Raw genomic sequence first — 20,644 nt, 5'->3', positions numbered from 1 at the left:
ATTTCCTCTTAGTTAGGTTCACCGCAAAATTTGAATTTCAATTCACCAAGGAGCAAAAGAATAGGATTCTCACAAACCTTCCTAGAGGGCATTTTGATGCTCATGATAATGATGACTATGAGGCTATAGATGATGATATGTTAGATGACGGATCGGATGTAGAAGATCCCGATTTTTAGATTAGTAGTTTTTATTTGTTTTATTTACTTTTATGTTATGATTGTAATAAGTGAAATTGTTTTCCAAACGAATAAACATGCTATTTGAATATCATGTGTGAGTTTGAAATTTTTTTCACAATCATAATAAATACTAAATAAAATGAATAATGACTGAGTTCGGTGAGGGTGGATACGAATCAATGAACCTGGTTTCCTTGTTGAGAGTTAGGGGGCCTTAGTAGTGGGAACGATTTTACTGATCCCAGCCCTCCCTCAATATGGTTAACTTTGGAACAAAGATAAGTTTCGAGCCTGAGAATTAAGTCATATAGGATTATTAGAAACACACTTAGAAAATAAATATGACTTGTTTTTCTAAGTATAGAAACCCACTCTAATAATAAATAAAGACCTATATAATTTTTCATAAAAAGTCATAATAAACAGGTCCGAGATATGTTTGTTTTAGAATAAGTTTTTGCCTTAGAGCCTATTAGGAAAAGTTCTAACATGTTTCTTTTAACTGTTAGAACTCTGCTACGATGTCTCTCCGAAGATCTGCTCGCACCAACGGGAACGCTTCCAACGATGTTCCAGCGACCAATGCGGTCCCTACCGTTCGCCGAAGGAGAGTGCGTGTTACTGCTCGCCGCAACGCGCCGGCACAGCCAGCTGACAACACTGCAGAGATTGCCAGACTGCGACAACAAGTTGAGGAACTTCTGCAGCAACGACGCCAACAGGCTCAATCTCAGCCTCAGCCTCCGCCACAGCCGCAGCCGCAGCTGCAGCCGCAGCCGCAGCCACAGCCAATGGCCCCAGCACCCCAACAAGTTGGTCCGTATGGGGGATGGCCTATGACGAACTACGCTCCTTATCCTGTACAGCATATGGAGCCAGTGTACGAGAGGTTCCGCAAGCAGCACGCTCCGAACTTCGAAGGGACTACGGACCCCTTTGAAGCAGAAGAATGGCTAAGGAATGTGGAGCCGATCCTAGCCCACATGAACCTCAATAATGCTGACCGCATATCCTGCGTCTCATCTTTACTCAAGAAAGATGCCAGGATATGGTGGGATTTGGTCCAGCAATCCCACGATGCTGCCACTATGACGTGGACCCGATTTGTGGAGCTCTTCCACAAGAAGTACTACAATTCAGCAGTGCTTGCTACGAGAGTTGAAGAGTTCACCAATCTGAAGCAAGGGAACTTAACAGTGGCGGAATATGCTCGTCAGTTCGATCGCTTAGCAAAGTTCGCAGCAGAGTTGGTTCCAACCGACTATCTAAGGGTGAACAAGTTTGTTAGAGGACTTCGCCCGAAGATCGAGATGGGGGTTAAACTAGCAAACCCGGGAAACACTTCATATGCCGACGTTCTTGAGACGGCAATTGAAGTAGAAAGGTTGCAAGCCAACGTGAGCAAAGAAGAAGCCAGCAAGCCGGAACCTAAACAACAGAGCCAACCTCAGGCCAGTCGGAACAGCAATCAGTCTACCAATAGCGGCAACAGTCAGTCCAACAACAACGGCAACGGACATAAGAGAAGGCATCCTGACAACAGGCAAGTTGACAACAACAAAAGGGCACGACCAAATAATGGGGGAAACAAGTCGGGGTACGTGGAATACCCGCCATGTGCCAAATGTCAGAAGAAGCACCCCGGAGAATGCCGTGCCAACACCAAGGAGTGTTTCAACTGTGGTCAAGAAGGGCATCGTAAAAGAGACTGTCCTCAGCAAAAGCCGGAAGGAAAGAAGGACGAAAAGATGGTTCCTGCTCGGGTTTTTGCTTTAACCCAAGGAGAGGCAGATGCTAGCAACAAGGTGGTCACAGGTCAGGTTTCCATCCTCAATAAACTATGTCATGTATTATTTGATTCGGGAGCCACCCATTCGTATATTTCGTTAGGAATGATAGATAAACTAGACAAACCTAGTGAAAGATTTAGAACTAGGTTTGCAACCGAGTTGCCTTCGGGCAAAGTAGTTCTATCATCACGAATTGTACGAGGCGTACCAATCAAGATTGAGGACAAGGAACTAGAAGGAGACCTGATAGAGCTGGTGATCAAAGACTTCGACGTCATACTAGGCATGGATTGGCTAGCACGGCATGGCGCAACGATCGACTGCAGTCGCAAGAAGGTGACATTCGATACTCCTGACGGCCAGAAACTGTGCTTCATGGGACAAGCTTCAGGACTACGCACACCGTTAGTATCATCTCTCAAAGCTCAGAGAATGATGGAGAAAGGATGTCAAGCATTCTTAGCCAACATCACGAATATGGAGAAGGAGACATCACTCAAAGTTGGAGATGTTCGAGTCATACAAGAATTTCCAGAAGTATTTCCCGATGACTTGCCAGGATTGCCGCCAACTAGAGAAATAGACTTCACGATAGAATTAGTACCGGGCACCGAGCCTATCTCTAAGGCACCATACCGGATGGCACCTACGGAACTCAAGGAGTTAAAGACGCAGCTACAAGAACTCCTAGACTTGGGTTTCATTAGGCCAAGCCATTCACCATGGGGAGCTCCGGTACTATTCGTGAAAAAGAAGGACGGAAGTATGCGCATGTGCATAGACTACCGTGAGCTGAATAAAGTAACGATTAAGAACAAATACCCGCTACCTCGGATTGATGATTTGTTTGATCAACTCCGAGGCGCGACTGTATTCTCTAAGATCGATTTACGGTCCGGGTATCATCAGCTCAAGGTAAAGGGGGAAGATATTCCTAAGACAGCCTTTAGGACTCGTTATGGACATTACGAGTTCTTAGTTATGTCTTTTGGTCTTACTAACGCGCCAGCCGCGTTTATGGACTTAATGAATAGGGTCTTCAAGGACTACTTGGATAAATTCGTCGTTGTGTTCATCGACGACATTTTAATTTACTCCAAGGATGAAGTGGAGCACGAGGAACACTTGAGGATAATTTTGACGCGATTGAAGGAGCACCAACTCTACGCGAAGTTCAAGAAATGCGAGTTTTGGCTCTCACAAGTGGCGTTCCTCGGGCACATCATATCGAAAGACGGAGTTGCAGTAGATCCATCGAAGGTAGAGGCCGTGAAAGATTGGCCTAGACCAAAGAACGCGTCGGAAGTAAGAAGCTTCTTAGGGCTAGCAGGTTACTATAGAAAGTTTGTAGAGGGCTTTTCTAAAATAGCCACTCCACTCACCAACCTGACCCGGAAGCAACAAAAGTTTAACTGGAATGATAAGTGTGAGGGAAGCTTCCAGTTGCTTAAGGATAAGCTTTGCTCAACACCAGTACTTAGTGTCCCAACACCCAACGACAAGTTCGTTGTCTACTGTGATGCATCAAAGTTAGGATTGGGATGCGTACTGATGCAAAATGACAAGGTGATAGCCTACGCGTCACGTCAGTTAAAGGAGTATGAACAACGCTATCCAACTCACGATATGGAGTTGGCAGCGGTGGTCTTTGCGTTAAAAATCTGGCGCCATTATCTTTACGGAGAACGGTGCGAGATTTATACGGACCACAAAAGTTTAAAATACTTCTTTACTCAGAAGGAGCTTAACATGAGGCAGCGCCGGTGGTTGGAATTAGTAAAGGATTACGACTGCGAAATCCTATACCACCCGGGGAAGGCAAACGTAGTTGCCGATGCACTTAGCCGAAAAAGTTATGGGAACTTAGCAGCCTTATCCGGAATAGAAAAGCCACTACAGCAGGAGCTTATCAGTGCCGGAATAGAAGTGGTTGTAGGCAAGTTGGCTAACTTGTCTATCCAATCGAATATGCTAGAAGACATACGGAATGGTCAGAGACATGATGATTCACTAGCAACGCACATGGATGCAGTCAGAGAAGGCAAGACTACAGATTTCTCAATATCCAGTCAAGGTTTATTGAGATATAAGGATCGGGTATGCGTGCCAGACGATCAAAGTATTAAGAAGACGATCCTAGAAGAAGCGCACAACACCCCATACTCGGTTCATCCAGGGTCTACCAAGATGACTCATGACATCAAGGCAGTCTATTGGTGGCCAGGGATGAAGAAGGACATAGCGGAATATGTATCTAAGTGTCTGGTATGCCAGCAAGTGAAGGCGGAGCATCAGCGGCCTGCAGGATTATTGCAACCGCTTAGCATACCGGAGTGGAAGTGGGACGATATAGCCATGGACTTCGTGACGGGTCTGCCAAAGACAAATAAGCAGCATGACTCTGCTTGGATAGTCATAGATAGACTAACCAAGTCGGCTCATTTTCTGCCTGTTAAGACTTCTTATACGGCAGACCAATATGCAGACATCTACATCCAAGAGATTGTACGATTGCATGGAATCCCCAAGACGATAGTATCAGATAGAGGATCAGTGTTTACGTCAAGATTTTGGAGAAGCTTACAGCAAGCCATGGGTACTAAGTTAAGTCTTAGTACAGCTTTCCATCCTCAGACAGATGGACAGTCAGAGCGTACGATTCAGATCTTAGAAGATATGCTACGCGCATGTGTACTTGACTTTGGAGGATCGTGGAACAAGTACTTACCGCTGATCGAGTTCTCTTACAACAACAGCTACCAGTCGACGATCGGAATGGCACCTTATGAGTTGCTATATGGAAGAAGGTGCCGATCACCGTTGCACTGGGACGAGGTAGGAGAAAGGCAGCTTCTAGGGCCCGAAGCTGTTAGGCAAGCTCAAGAAGCAGTAACGCATATTAGACAGCATATGCTTGCTGCTCAAAGCCGTCAGAAGAGCTATGCGGATACCAAGCGACGCGATGTGGAGTTCCAAGTTGGAGATCAAGTCTTCCTGAAGATATCTCCTATGAAGGGTGTCAAGCGGTTCGGGAAGAAAGGCAAGCTCAGTCCCCGATTCATAGGTCCTTTTGAGATATTGGACAAAGTGGGACCAGTTGCGTATAGACTAGCCCTACCGCCAGCACTAGCCGATAGTCACAACGTCTTCCACATCTCGATGTTACGCAAGTATGTGTCAGACCCATCTCACGTCCTCAAGTACGATACCATAGCGCTCCAGAAAGACTTAAGTTACGAGGAACGACCGGTTAGCATCCTAGATAGGGGGATGAAGCAGTTACGGTCCAAGAGCTTTCCTATAGTTAAAGTCCTGTGGAGCAATAGTTCTGAACGCGAGGCAACGTGGGAGTTGGAAGAGGACATGCAGAGCCGGTATCCGGAGTTATTTGGTAAGTAAATTTCGAGGACGAAATTCTTTTTAGTAGGGGAGAATTGTAGAGTCCAAGAACTTTACTTAGCTAATTGTTTAGTAGTATTATAGTATGTTTAGTGTTATCATTGTTACTTTGGATTTTTGGTTCAGACCGGGAGTTATTTGGACACTCATAGTAGTACTTATAGATTTTCTAAGTTTAACCTATAGTTTAAGAATATTAAGTATAACCTAAGGTTTGATTAATGTGTCTGATATTAAGGAATATATTATTATATTATAAGGTTTAGACATCAACCAATAGGATTTTAAGCACATGTTTTGAATGGTAATTAAGGATTAAGTATTTTTTAGGATTAAATTAAATAAGGGTAAAAGTTTGAATGTATAGGGTCAGTCAGCAGCTTTGAGCACGTTGAGGGCTTAGTCAAGGCTGTTTAGTTCATTCAAACTTAGCTAAAAATGTGTAAATTCGTGTTTAAATATTCTGCGTATGCCGATATATCGCAGCTATAGGGGGCGATATGTCGCAGCACGTAGATACGGAAAACACGAATCGATGCACGGTCGCATCGGGAACAAAGGTCCAGGCGATATATCGCCTATAGGGGGGCGATATATCGCCTCCACCAGCATGTTTTCAAATTCATTTGAATTCTTTTCCCTTCAGCCATTCAAACTCCTTCAACAGTCCAGCATCTTCTGAACGAGTCTTCAGCCTCTGCTGAACGATTATTCAAATGATTTTCACCTAAAAAGCCATTATTTTTATTCAAGTAAAATCAAGATATTTTCATTCCCAAACTCTATAAATAGGACCTAGTACCCAGCCATTATTCACCATTTTCTCTAAGTTCAGAGGCTGCTAGTGTTAAGTGAGTGTGAGAGTGTAAACACTTGGTTTGGGGAAAAACTATAAGCTTAAACATCATAAGTTTATCAAACACTTGGGAAGTAAGTGAGTGCTATAGTATTTCGACATCAACCAATAGGATTTTAAGCACATGTTTTGAATGGTAATTAAGGATTAAGTATTTTTTAGGATTAAATTAAATAAGGGTAAAAGTTTGAATGTATAGGGTCAGTCAGCAGCTTTGAGCACGTTGAGGGCTTAGTCAAGGCTGTTTAGTTCATTCAAACTTAGCTAAAAATGTGTAAATTCGTGTTTAAATATTCTGCGTATGCCGATATATCGCAGCTATAGGGGGCGATATGTCGCAGCACGTAGATACGGAAAACACGAATCGATGCACGGTCGCATCGGGAACAAAGGTCCAGGCGATATATCGCCTATAGGGGGGCGATATATCGCCTCCACCAGCATGTTTTCAAATTCATTTGAATTCTTTTCCCTTCAGCCATTCAAACTCCTTCAACAGTCCAGCATCTTCTGAACGAGTCTTCAGCCTCTGCTGAACGATTATTCAAATGATTTTCACCTAAAAAGCCATTATTTTTATTCCAAGTAAAATCAAGATATTTTCATTCCCAAACTCTATAAATAGGACCTAGTACCCAGCCATTATTCACCATTTTCTCTAAGTTCAGAGGCTGCTAGTGTTAAGTGAGTGTGAGAGTGTAAACACTTGGTTTGGGGAAAAACTATAAGCTTAAACATCATAAGTTTATCAAACACTTGGGAAGTAAGTGAGTGCTATAGTATTTCGGTGGATGTTAGATTGATCTTGCAATCTTTGAGGTAAACCCAAAACTCTAGTCCTTTCTGTATTCTATGTTATTTCTTTTCTCAAAACCTTCTACTCAGTCCCCTAACCTTATTCTTATTTTTGGTTAGGGAATCCAAGTTCTTAAGCACTTAAGTGGTGGTAAGCATATTTTCGTTTAATGGTTTAGTCTTCCTATTCTCTTTCATTTCATCTCCTTTCTTTAGACTCACCCTTGTTCATTGTGGTTTTAGGAGTGTTCCAAAAGTCCTAACTCAGTCCATTTTATCCCGGTAACTTTGGTAAGGAAAATAGGCTAGAATTAATATGTTATGTGCTTATGTTATCTATATGTTTATGTTATTAAAAGTGTTATGATATGTATATGTGTATGTAGGCTTGGGCATATGACCCATATGACTAACAAGACCCCAAATGGGTTATGGGCATATGACCTACTTAGCTAGTAGGACCCCATTAACCCCATGGGCATATGCTTGTTTAGTCTATGGGACCCCAAGTAATAATGGCCATTATAATAAGTGTATGTTATATGTATTATGTTAAGTCTTTATGTTTTCTTATGAAATTGTGTATATGACTATGTGTTAGGTTTTTCCTTGCTGGGCATTAGGCTCACTCCTTTCTGTTTATGTGCAGGAAAATAAGCTTAGAGGCGGTAAGATTCGTGATGCTTGGGAGGATGTGTATCGATGATGAATGGAGTCAAGGGGCCGAGCGTTATCGATTCGAGGATGTAGTCTCCTTTTATGTTTTTTATGGTTTTACATGTATTTTCCGCATTATTATGTAATGTCTTTTATTTTAAATCTTATTTTGTTTTAAAGACAATGGGATCCCAAAATCCTTCTTAGTATTCGTTTTTTTGTAAATAACTCTTATTTTCAAGTTACTCAATAAATTATGGTATTTTCGTAAAATGTAAGTTTTTATGTATAGTTTCGATAATGGTCCAATTAGTCTAGATTAGTGGGTCATTACAGAAGTCCATGGCTATATCGTCCCACTTCCATTCCGGTATGCTAAGCGGTTGCAATAATCCTGCAGGCCGCTGATGCTCCGCCTTCACTTGCTGGCATACCAGACACTTAGATATATACTCCGCTATGTCCTTCTTCATCCATGGCCACCAATAGACTGCCTTGATGTCATGAGTCATCTTGGTAGACCCTGGATGAACCGAGTATGAGGTGTTGTGCGCTTCTTCTAGGATCGTCTTCTTAATACTTTGATCGTCTGGCACGCATACCTGATCCTTATATCTCAGTAAACCTTGACTGAATATTGAGAAATCTGTAGTCTTGCCTTCTCTAACTGCATCCATGTGTGTTGCTAGTGTGCTATCATGTCTCTGACCAATCCGTATGTCCTCTAGCAGATTCGATTGGATAGACAAGTTAGCCAGCTTGCCTACAACCACTTCTATTCCGGCATTGATAAGCTCCTGCTGTAGCGGCTTTTCTATTCCGGATAAGGCTGCTAAGTTCCCATAACTTTTTCGGCTAAGTGCATCAGCAACTACGTTTGCCTTCCCCGGGTGGTATAGGATTTCGCAGTCGTAATCCTTTACTAATTCCAACCACCGGCGCTGCCTCATGTTAAGCTCCTTCTGAGTAAAGAAGTATTTTAAACTTTTGTGGTCCGTATAAATCTCGCACCGTTCTCCGTAAAGATAATGGCGCCAGATTTTTAACGCAAAGACCACCGCTGCCAACTCCATATCGTGAGTTGGATAGCGTTGTTCATACTCCTTTAACTGACGTGAGGCGTAGGCTATCACCTTGTCATTTTGCATCAGCACGCATCCCAATCCTAGCTTTGATGCATTGCATTAGACAACGAACTTATCGTCGGGTGTCGGTACACTAAGTACTGGTGTTGAGCAAGGATTATCTTTAAGCAACTGGAAGCTTTCTTCACACTTATCGTTCCAGTTAAACTTTTGTTGCTTCCGGGTCAGGTTGGTGAGTGGAGTGGCTATCTTAAAAAAGCCTTCTACAACTTTCTATAATAACCTATTAGCCCTAAGAAGCTTCTTATTTCTGGCGCGTTCTTTGGTCTAGGCCAATCCTTCACGGCCTCTACTTTTGGTGGATCTACTGCAGTTCCATCTTTCGATATGATGTGCCCGAGGAACGCCACTTGCGAAAGCCAAAATTCGCATTTCTTGAACTTGGCGTAAAGTTTATGCTCCTTCAATTGCGTCAAAATAATCCTTAAATGTTCCTCGTGCTCTACTTCATCCTTGGAGTATACTAAGATATCGTCGATGAGTACAACAACGAATTTATCTAAGTAATCCTTGAAGACTCTATTCATTAAGTCCATAAACGCGGCGGGCGCGTTAGTAGGACCAAAAGACATAACCAAGAACTCGTAATGTCCATAACGAGTCCTAAAGGCTGTCTTAGGAATATCTTCTCCCTTTACCTTGAGCTGATGATACCTGGACCGTAAATCGATCTTAGAAAATACAGTCGCGCCTCGGAGTTGATCAAACAAATCATCAATCCGAGGTAGCGGGTACTTGTTCTTAATCGTTACTTTGTTCAGCTTATGATAGTCTATGCACATCCGCATACTTCCGTCCTTCTTCTTCACGAATAGTACCGGAGCTCCCCATGGTGAATGGCTTGGCCTAATGAAACCCAAGTCTAGGAGTTCTTGTAGCTGTGTCTTTAACTCCTTGAGTTCCGTAGGTGCCATCCGGTATGGTGCCTTAGAGATAGGCTCGGTGCCCGGTACTAATTCTATCGTGAAGTCTATTTCTCTAGTTGGCGGCAATCCTGGCAAGTCATCGGGAAATACTTATGGAAATTCTTGTATGACTCGAACATCTCCAACCTTAAGTGATGTCTCCTTCTCCACATTCGTGATGTTGGCTAAGAATGCTTGACATCCTTTCTCCATCATTCTCTGAGCTTTGAGAGATGATACTAACGGGGTGCGTAGTCCTGAAGCTTGTCCCATGAAACATAGTTTCTGGCCGTCAGGAGTATCGAACATCACCTTCTTGCGTTTACTGTCAATCGTTGCGCCATGCCGTGCTAGCCAATCCATGCCTAGTATGACGTCAAAGTCTTTGATCACCAGCTCTATCAGGTCTCCTTCTAGTTCCTTGTCCTCAATCTTGATTGGTACGCCTCGTACTATTCGTGATGATAGAACTACCTTGCCTGAAGGCAACTCGGTTACAAACCTAGTTCTAAATCTTTCACTAGGTTTGTCTAGTTTTTCTATCATTCCTAACGAGATATACGAGTATACTGCTACCAATCAAGCGATACTAGAACATATACTATCGAGGATAGGATCTGACCTGTAAATGCTTGTTACTAGTATGGGTTCCTCCTTGGGTCAAGGCAAAGACTTTGGTCTGGAACCATCGTTTAATCCTTCTTCTCCTTACTAACATTAATCTGAATCCTTTCTACTTCTATTGCCGTTTCTAGAATATTGGCATAGGTAGTGGTTCCCAGGTCTGCTAACTTAACCCCTAATTCCATCTTTGGTCTAAGTCCTCTGACGAACTTGGTCAACCTCGTAAAGTCGGTTAGGACCAACTCTGGTGCAAACTTGACTAATCTGTTGAACTGACGAGCATATTCTTCTATCATTAGCGATGAATGCCGAGGTGTAATACTTCTTGTGGAACAGCTCCTTAAATCTTGTCCATATCATGGTGGTGACATCGTTAGTCTACTGAACTAAGTCCCACCATATTCTGGCATCCTTCTTGAGTAATGACGAGACACAGGATATGCGGTCTGCATTACTGAGATTCATGTGCGTAAGAATTGGCTTCACATTCCTTAGCCACTCTTCTGCCTCAAAGGGGTCTATAGTCCCTTCGAAGTTTGGAGCGTGCTGCTTGCGGAACCTCTCATACACTGACTCCATATTCGGTACTGGATGTGGCGCGTAGTTCGTCACTGGCCATCCCCCATATGGACCAACTTGTTGGGGTGCTAGGGCCATTTGTTGTAGCTGCGGTTGCGGCGGAGACTGAGGCTGAGTCTGCGCCTGTTGACGTTGTTGCTGCAAGAGTTCCTCGACTTGTTGTCGCCGTCTAGTGATTTCCGCGGTGTTGTCAGCTGATGGTGTCGGCGCGTTGCGGCTAGTAGTAGCACGCACTCCTCTTCTGCGAACTGGAGGGCATCATTGGTCGTTGGAACAACGTTGGAGGCGTTTCCGTTGGTGCGTGCAGATCTTCGGAGCGACATCTTCACCAAAAGTTCTAACAGTCGAGAACTTGTTAGAACTTACCCTAATAGGCTCTAAGGCAAAAACTTATTCTAAAACAAACATATCTCGGACCTACTTATTATGACTTCTTATGAAAAATTATATAGGTCTTTATTTATTATTAGAGTGGGTTTCTATACTTAGAAAAACAAGTCATCTTTATTTTCTAAGTGTGTTTCTAATCATCCTATATGACTTAATTCTCAGGCTCGAAACTTATCTTTGTTCCAAAGTTAACCATATTGAGGGAGGGCTGGGATCAGTAAAATCGTTCCCACTACTAAGGCCCCTTAACTCTCAATAAGGAAACTTGGTTCATTGATTTGTATCCACCCTCACTGAACTTAGTCATTATTCATTTTATTTATTACTTATTATGATTGCGAAAACAAAATCAAACTCATACATGATGATAAAATAACATGAAATTAATTTGGAATTTTTTTTTTCACTTATTACAATCATAAAATAAAGAAATAAACAAAACAAACAATGAAAAACTAGCTATTCTAAAAATCGGGATCTTCTACATCTGATCCTTCATCTAGCATATCATCATCTATCTCCTTATAATCATCATTGTCTTGAGCCTCAAAATTTCCTCGGGGAAGATTCAAGAAGATCCTATGTTGTTGCTCATTAGTGAATTGAAACTCTAAATCATAGGTGAACTTAAGTATGAGAGAATAATATCTTAGGGCTGCTTGTAAGTCATCATCATTATTTATATTCTCCCATATTTCTTCTAAAGTTAAAATTGCTGAAGGAAAATCTTTTAAAAGCCTAATTACTAGGACATATTGTTCTGCAGCTCTCATCATGATTTGCTTAGACTCTTGAAGGTGACCTATCTCTTTGTGGAACAAGATCAATCTTCGAGTGATCTTTTCTAGTGCTCCTACGGTGTTTCTTGGCTCCCTTATTCTTTTTAAAGCCTTAATGGCTCGGATATCCTCATTGCTTAAAGCTCCGTTCATTCTTAACTGAAAACATAAACATTAAAGGTGTTAGCTATACACATAAGTAACATAACTAGTAACTTAAACACTTACTTGGCGGTCCGATTCGGAGCTTTGAGCGTGTGTATCGAGGAGAACATCATGCAAAGGAACCGTTGCTCTGATACCAACTGTAATGACCCACTACTCTAGACTATTTGGACCATTAACGAAACTATACATAAAACTTACATTTTTACGAAAATACCATAATTTATTGAGCAACTTGCAAAATAAGAGTTATTTACAAATAAAAAGAATACTAAGAAGGATTATGGGATCCCATTGTTTTTAAAACAAAAGATGATTTAAAATAAAAGACATTACATAATTGGTGCGGAAAATACACATAAAATCATAAAAATTAAAATGAGACTACATCCTCGAATCGAATAACGCTCGGCCCCTTGACTCCATTCACCATCGATACACATCCTCTAAGCGCCACGAATCTTTCCGCCTCTAAAGCTTAGTTCCTGCACATAAACAGAAAGGAATGAGCCTAATGCCCAGCAAGGAAAATCTAACACATAGTCATACACATAATTTCATAAGAAACATAAAGACTTAACATAATACATATAACATACACTTATTATAATGGCCATTATTACTTGGGGTCCCATAGACTAAACAAGCATATGCCCATGGAATTAGTGGGGTCCTACTAGCTAAGTAGGTCATATGCCCATAACCCATTTGGGGTCTTGTTAGTCATATGGGTCATATGCCCAAGCCTACAAACATACATACATATCATAACACATTTAATAACATAAAACATATAGATAACATAGGCACATAACATATTGATTCTAGCCTATTTTCCTTACCAAAGTTACCGGGATATAATGGACTGAGTTGGGACTTTTGGAACACTCCTAAAACCATAATGATCAAGAGTGAGTTGAAAGAAGAAGAAGAAATGAAAAGGATGGAAAGACTAAACCATAAAAAACATACTTACCGACTTATATGCTTAAGAACTTGGATTCCCTCAAAGATTTGCAAGATCAATCTAACCTCCACCGAAATACTATAGAACTCCCTTCCCAAAGTGTTTGATAAGCTTATGATGTTTAAGCTTATAGTTTTTCCCCAAACCAGGTGTTTACACTCTCACTCTCACTTAACACTAGCAGCTTCTGAACTTAGAGCAAATGGTGAATAATGGCTGGGTACTAGGTCCTATTTATAGAGTTTGGGAATGAAAATATCTTGATTTTACTTGAATAAAAATAATGGCTTTTTAGGTGAAAATCATTTGAATAATCGTTCAGCAGAGGCTGAAGACTCGTTCAAAAGATGCTGGACTGTTGAAGGAGTTTGAATGGCTGAAAGGAAATGAATTCAAAAGAGTTTGAATTCATGCTGAAGGAGGCGATATATCGCCCCCTGTAGGCGATATATCGCCTGGGCCAGTAGGCCCGAGGCGACCGTGCATCGTCTCGTGTTTTCCGTATCTACGTGCTGCGATATATCGGCACACGCTGAATATTTAAACACGAAATTACACATTTTTAGCTAAGTTTGAATGGAGTAAACAGCCTTGACTAAGCCTTCAACGTATTCAAAGCTGCTGACTGACCCTATATCATTCAAACTTTACCCTTATTTAATTTAATCCTCAAAAATACTTAATCCTTAATTACCATTCATAACATGTGCTTAAAATCCTATTGGTTGATGTCTAAACCTTATAATATAATAAATATAATCCTTAATATCAGTCACATTAATCAAACCTTAGGTTATACTTAATATTCTTAAACTATAGGTTAAACTTAGAAAATCTAAAAGTACTACTATGAGTTTCCAAATAATTCCCGGTCTGAACCAAAAATCCACAGTAACAACGATAATGCTATAAATACTATCATACTATTATCTATCTTAGCTAAGTAAAGTTCTTGGATTCTACATGTATGTTGCCTAACCTTAACTAATTTATGATCATTTAACTTTAAAAAAGTTTAGTAAATAATTAATAAATATTAATTATTAATTGGTTGGTGTCAATTAGTAATTATTTATTAAATTTTTAACAATTAAATCTTTATAATCTATGTGCCAATATTTTTATGATTAATGATTGTGGACTAAGATAAAAAAAAAAAGAATGTAACTAATGTTGTCCCCGTATCAGGGAGCTTGTGAGCTAAGTTAGTTTGTTCATGAAAATCCATAGCTAAATCACAACACATACAAATATAGTTGATGTATATGTGTAAAGACGTAAATTCCCCATTAATGGAATTAACTGCTCTTACTGTATATATCAACAATATCTTCATGATTGTGATTTAGATATCGATTTTCATGACCAAATTAACTGTAGCCCACTTGCTCCCTGATACAAGAACAAAATTAATTACATTCTTTTTCAATCAGTGGTCTGCCGTCATTAATGATAGGATGTTGGCAGATAGATAATAAAGTTATATTTTATATGTAGTTGTATTAAAAATTTATATTGGTTGGTGTCAATTAGTAATCATTTATTAATTATTAATTAAATTTTTAACAATTAAATGTTTATAATCTATGTGCCAATATTTTTATGATTAATGATTGTGGACTAAGATAAAAAAAGAATATAACTAATGTTGTCCCCGTATTAGGGAGCTTGTGGGCTAAGTTAGTTTGTTCATGAAAATCCATATCTTAATCACAAACATGCAAATATAGTTGATGTATATGTTTAGAGACATAAATTCCCCATTAATGGAATTAACTGCTCTTACTGTATATAACCACAATAACTTCATGATTGTGATTTAGATATGGATTTTCATGACCAAATTAACTTTAGCCCACTTGCTCCCTGATACAGGAACAAAATTAATTACATTCTTTTTCAATCAGTGGTCTACAGTCATTAATGATAGGATGTTGGCAGATAGATAATAAAGTTATATTTTATATGTTGTTACATTTAAAATTTATAAGTTAGGTTTTCAAATAATGTTATATTAGAATTCGAGATACGTGGTTTTTATTGTGCAGACTGAGATGACCGAGCGTCGAGCATCGCAGAGTACGACCCCTGTATCATCTGCTGCTTCTTGTGTCGGTGATAATGTCGATGGTCAGTTCCCGCCTGATATGGATATTGTCACGGATGTCCTTGGACCCCGCTCGCGTTATAAGAAAGGGTTTGGGGGGTTGCCTAGGTTGAGGACAATTGGCGCAAAGAGGACAGCATCTTCGTCAACTTCTCAAATGTCCGGGCAATTGCCACCTGAAGTGGACACCATTTTGCAGCAAACTCAGGATATTATGCTGTAAAATCATAACCTAAAGAAGTATACGACTAAACTTGAGAGTTGTCAACGACGTCAAGATGTACTGCTCAGTGCTTTGTTGAAGCAGGTTGGTGTATTGGGTCCTGGTTTTACTGTCGACTTACCAGAATAGGATCCGGACGAGGACGATGATGCTCACGGGGGCGGGGATGCTGAGGAGGGTAGTACACATTTGTTGAACTTATTTATTTATTTATAGTTTAATTTATTAGATATTTAATTTACTAAATTACTTTTATATTTTAATGTTTGGTGGAGACAATAAATATTAATAGTTATAATTTTTTTTATTTATTTATAAAATTCTAATTTTAATTTTATTTCCAATTAAATAATATTACTAAAAAATCGAAATTTAATATATTAAAATCGAAATTTATTAATTAATATTAATATATTGAAAATAAAATTAGTAATATTATCAAAAAATTTATTTAAAAAATACTTTTACAGACGCAAAATTATGTCGGCAAAAGTCTCAACCTTTACCGGCGCAAAAACGCGTCACTAAAAGACACATCTTTTGCCGGTGCAATTTTGCGCCACTAAAAGAATCATCTTTGCCAGCGCAATTTTGCGCCACTAAAAGTGTTTTCCACAATCCCGTGACAAAAATTTTCATTGGCGCATCCTTATTTTTCCCGGGGCATTTTTTCATCGCCAAAAGATACAATTGTCGACGCAGTCCATTTCGTGTCGACAAAAGTGACATTATCGATGGAGGTATGCCGTTGCTTTTTGTCGACGTAAAAGCGCGTCGGGAAAGGCTATAAGGCTTTTGCCGGCGCAAAACGTGACTTTTCCTGGTGCAAAATTGCGCCGGCAAAGGTGACGTTTTTTTTTGTAGTGAAAGTGTAGAAAATACAAATTAACTATATTGCTACAACCAAAAAAATAGTTGTTACACATTTAGACTAAAGTAAATTACTCTTTGTTAAATACAAAAATTAAAATTTTTGCATTTAATTAAAACTAGAGAGACAAAAAATACATTAAATAAAGATGTCTAGTCTTATAATAAAGATTAAGAAGGGCATTTTTAGGAAAGAAAGTTGTGTGTTTCTTTTTTCTGCAATGATATATATAGAAAAATTCCATGGTGTGGGCGTACAAAACGCCCGCACCACGCACCTGTGCGACTGTTTTTCTTCTAATTTTATTGGTTAAAAATGAAAGATGCACCACTTTATATTTATGAATGGGTGTATTCTAACACTTCTCAGTATTCCAGGCTCCTCTTTTTTTCAATCTTCCATGTTTCTTCAATCTTTCTTCTCTATCCTCTATGTTTCTTCACTGATCAGGAAAAACTGACAAAATAAAATTACCCTTCTCCGTTCCACTATCGCCGACACCTGTCTAAACTCTTCTAGGGAAAGCGTTCACCATGGCAACAGAACACTGCTGAGGAAAACAGTACAATTTGGTAGTTCAAAAGTCCTACCACGCGTGGCTATTTTTTTAGACCACATATCTCTGAACAGATGAGTTAGATTTATTGGATACATTAAAATTATAGTGTGCCAAACCACCAATATTGTCCCTGTTATTTCACCATCTTCACTTTTTTCTAAATTATAAAAATAAAAATTTTGCAATTAGAATGAGACTTTATGTGCTTGAGACATTTACATTAGTCACAGTTGCCTAATTTTTTTTTTTTGGGAAAGTTAGATTGGATTTCGAACAAAGGAAGAAGATTAACATTTTTTTTATTACACATTTGTTAGTTGTCTAGAGGATTAGGTTTTTTTTTCCAAGTACCTGTAGTTGATTCCATTTTAAGTGCAAAAAGTGTTTATTGAATGTTATTTTCTTTGGTATATGTGTGTTGGGAAGTTAAAAAATGGTTGCTAAACTTGAAGAAGATGAAGCAGAAAGAGTATGGTGATAATGACTTCTCTCTCCAACTCTTTCAAATGTGCATTAGTGAAAGGAAGCTCCATGGACGGCACCATGAACCCATAATTCCAAATAAAATATTTTGGGCTCTATTGTTTTCCCCTAATTACACAAAACTACTTTATTCATTCGATAAATTATCAACTTATTAAAGGGTCAATTAAAAAACTTGCACTTAACAAAAAAAAAAAAAAACTTTGGTAGTTTGATAAAAAGAAAAGAAAAAACATGGTTTTGCAATGGCTATCTAAGAATAGATGAATGCAAACCAGTAATAAAAGATGAAGAGTTAAGGAAAATTTTAACTACACTAATTATGTGTAGTGAGAATTACCATACATCCAATCTTAATTTAAGATTGTACAACCTTAAATTTTAACCAGTAATATTTCTCAAAAATCAATCGCATTGGTGCAGGCGTTTTCGTACGCCTGCACCACAGATGAACCCTATATATATATTGGATAATTATTCTATAGGGTCTTTAAGCCCTATCGGTGGAGCTCTTCAGTGTTCTTGACTCGTGAACAGTTTTCGGCACAATTTTTTTATGACCCATGTATATTGTAGTTGTTTAGAGCATCCTGCAAATTTTTCAGAAAATTCCGAATAGTTTACAGTATCGAAAACTAGGTTCAAACATGTTGTTTTCTATATGCATACAAAAAATTAGTCACGCGTGCAACATATTTGAACTTAGTTTTCGGTACTGTAAATTATTCAAAATTTTCTAAATATCGTACCGATGCTCTAAATAGCTACACCTACAATATACATGGTCATAAAACAAAAATTATGCCAAAAACTGTTTAAAGGTCACTAAAAGTCCCGTAAATAAAGCTTAAAGTGAAGTCACATATAAAAAAATTCCCTATATACATTACCCATTTAGACTAAAAGAGATTCCGTCCTTTCTACGTTCGGTTGACTTCAAAACTGTACCACTAAAGCATTTGTCCCATTTATGGATCTCAGTGGGGATAATCCCTTTTTCTGATAACTAATTATTCAAGTGAAGAAAAACAGAGTACTAATTATTCAAGTGATTCTACACGCCATGACTCACTAGTATATGGGTTGTTGAACTTATTGAATCCCATTAATGGCTCATTACTTTTGTGACTTTAGTACATTGGTTGATTTATTTATTGAAGTGAAATGATGTATAATAAGAGTCTTGTTTATTCATGGAGACTTCTTCATATTATTAATTATTGGGGTATTATTCATTATTATATTCTTAATCAGCTAGAGTTTTATACTATATTGTGATTTTATTTATTAGCACAATTATGTGAGTGAAACTAAAATGCTTTCAATTGAATAATAATACAAATAGGACACGCATGACATTTCTTCTCTACCCATTTGGATGTGGTTGGAGTGATCATATGAATAGGACACGCATGATCGTTTTATTAAAGAGATATTTGACCAAAGAACAAGTCATTTTTTCCCACTCTTCCAATTCAGAGTCAATGGCTTAACTTTAATTTGTTTTTGGATTGAATATGAAGATTATCGAATTTCATATAGACTTTCGTTTTTTGAGATCGAATTTCATATATATTGATCGATATTGTAGGAAGACTATTAGAACTCTAAACAAAATGATACAAAGATAAGATGATTGATTAAATAAGGTTACAACTCATTACCCAAAATACAAGTAAATGTAAAAAAAAAAAAAGTAGATGAAGTGAATGATTAAAATAGAACTCTAAACAAAAGATACAAATAAAGTAAAAGTAGTAGAACAAAAGATGTATAGAAGATTACAACTCTAAAGCAAAATATACAAATAAATATGTAAAGAGAAAATAGAAGAAGATGTGATAAAAGTAATAGTAGAAAAGAAAAATAACAAGAACACTTTTACTCACACAACCAAAGTGAAGATCATTGGGAATTACCAACTTGAACAAGATTTACAACCTTTGTCCAAAAGTTTATTTCTCCTATCTCAAGTACTAAGAGATTTCTCACAAATGGAAATAACTATATGGAATAAACAAGTCTTTTGGTGTATTTCTAGCTAAGTGATCTAGTGGATAGAAAATTGTGTATCTTACAAGTGAGCAATAGACTCCTATTTATAGAGTTTTGAGACACCATTTGAATTTCAAATTCCACCAACCCCCATGGTTGTTACCAATGTTTAATTGGATGCTTATAGAATTAAAATGAAGTTTTGGGAGTTACATGAGTTTTTAGAACCGTTCAAAATGGAAAAAGGGAAATTGGTTTGGCTGCCAGCCTCACTGGCCACAACCACTAGCATTCCTGGCCGCAGCCGTGGCTCTTTGTCCCCCAAGCCGCGGCCACAGGCCAATTTCAGCACATCACTTTTGTCGTTGACATAAGGATCGTAGCCATAGGGACCGTACTCTGCTGTGTCATGCAAATATGACAGATCTCTAATAGGGATATCATCATGGACTATAACGTCTAGATTTGTCTCGGGAACAAATGTCCTAACCTCACTTTGAGTTCCTTTGAAACCATGACATGGGGGAGAAATGTTCTCTTTCAAATCGAACTTCTTTATTAACATTGGAAAAGGCCGATGCATTTCTTATACCTTCCTTCTTAACCAATGTCACACATAGAGGAATAAACTTATCTACAGATTTCAATGCTAACCCAATGAATGCACGCACATTCCTATCATTTTTTATAACGGTAGGTTTGACGGATTGTGATAAGCATGTGTATGGGACCTCAATTTTCAAGTCCTGCACACATTTATCCACTTCAAGCTCATCATACAGAATGTCAAACATTTGCTCATACGTCACACCCTTCTCTAAAGGCAGAACTTGATTTTCAGCATCCCTGAAAATCCAATCCCTATTTTCCAGTTCTCAAACACCATTGAATGCAACAAATATTGAAACAGTCGAATATGTATCCAAAAAAAAAAATAGGTTGAAAATTAAAACTATAACATAAAACAACAAAAAATTGATTTATGGAGTAACGGGATTTGGTAAATGACTAAATTGCCCTTAGGTTACTTAAGCGTTGAGGATAAGTTCAAGGGGCAGTCTGGTCATTTGGGCAGGGATATACACTTAGAGGCTTAGGAAATCACTGGAACTCAGAAAAAGATAAGGCATAAAACTTTCAAGTCTCTCTCTCTCTCCTTCGGTTCTCCTTTCT

The sequence above is a fragment of the Humulus lupulus genome, chromosome 6, assembly GCF_963169125.1.
Source record: "Humulus lupulus chromosome 6, drHumLupu1.1, whole genome shotgun sequence".
Lineage (NCBI taxonomy): Eukaryota > Viridiplantae > Streptophyta > Magnoliopsida > Rosales > Cannabaceae > Humulus > Humulus lupulus.
Note: the sequence above shows the minus strand (reverse complement) of the source record.